The sequence below is a fragment of the Salvelinus fontinalis genome, chromosome 6 (assembly GCF_029448725.1).
Source record: "Salvelinus fontinalis isolate EN_2023a chromosome 6, ASM2944872v1, whole genome shotgun sequence".
Lineage (NCBI taxonomy): Eukaryota > Metazoa > Chordata > Actinopteri > Salmoniformes > Salmonidae > Salvelinus > Salvelinus fontinalis.
Window position 1 is genome coordinate 72,592,252 of NC_074670.1, and position 1,320 is coordinate 72,593,571.

Sequence of the window (1,320 nt, forward strand, 5' to 3'; positions counted from 1 at the left end):
TGAAATTTATGTTCCTTTTGATTGCATAGAATGCCCTTCTTGCCTTGTCTCTCAGATCGTTCACAGCTTTGTGGAAGTTACCTGCGGTGCTGATGTTTAGGCCGAGGTATGTATAGTTTTTTGTGTGCTCTAGGGCAACGGTGTCTAGATGGAATTTGTGGTCCTGGCGACTGGACCTTTTTTGGAACACCATTATTTTGGGCTTACTGAGATTTACTGTCAGGGCCCAGGTCTGACAGAATCTGTGCAGAAGATCTAGGTGCTGCTGTAGGCCCTCCTTGGTTGGTGACAGAAGCACCAGATCATCAGCAAACAGTAGACATTTGACTTCGGATTCTAGTAGGGTGAGACCGGGTGCTGCAGACTGTTCTAGTGCCCGCGCCAATTCGTTGATATATATGTTGAAGAGGGTGGGGCTTAAGCTGCATCCCTGTCTCACCCCACGACCCTGTGTGAAGAAATGTGTGTGTTTTTTGCCAATTTTAACCGCACATTTGTTGTTTGTGTACATGGATTTTATAATGTTGTATGTTTTACCCCCAACACCACTTTCCATCAATTTGTATAGCAGACCCTCATGCCAAATTGAGTCAAAGGCTTTTTTGAAATCAACAAAGCATGAGAAGACTTTGCCTTTGTTTTGGTTTGTTTGGTTGTCAATTAGGGTGTGTAGGGTGAATACATGGTCTGTTGTACGGTAATTTGGTAAAAAGCCAATTTGACATTTGCTCAGTACATTGTATTCATTGAGGAAATGTACGAGTCTGCTGTTAATGATAATGCAGAGTATTTTACCAAGGTTACTGTTGACGCATATTCCACGGAAGTTATTGGGGTCAAATTTGTCTCCACTTTTGTGGATTGGGGTGATCAGTCCTTGGTTCCAAATATTGGGGAAGATGCCAGAGCTAAGGACGATGTTAAAGAGTTTTAATATAGCCAATTGGAATTTGTTGTTTGTATATTTGATCATTTCATTAAGGATACCATCAACACCACAGGCCTTTTTGGGTTGGAGGGTTTTTATTTTGTCCTGTAACTCATTCAAGGTAATTGGAGAATCCAGTGGGTTCTGGTAGTTTTTAATAGTTGATTCTAGGATTTGTATTTGATCATGTATATGTTTTTGCTCTTTATTCTTTGTTATAGAGCCAAAAAGATTGGAGAAGTGGTTTACCCATACATCTCCATTTTGGATAGATAATTCTTCGTGTTGTTGTTTGTTTAGTGTTTTCCAATTTTCCCAGTATTGGTTAGAGTCTATGGATTCTTCAATTACATTGAGCTGATTTCTGACATGCTGTTCCTTCTTTTTCCGTA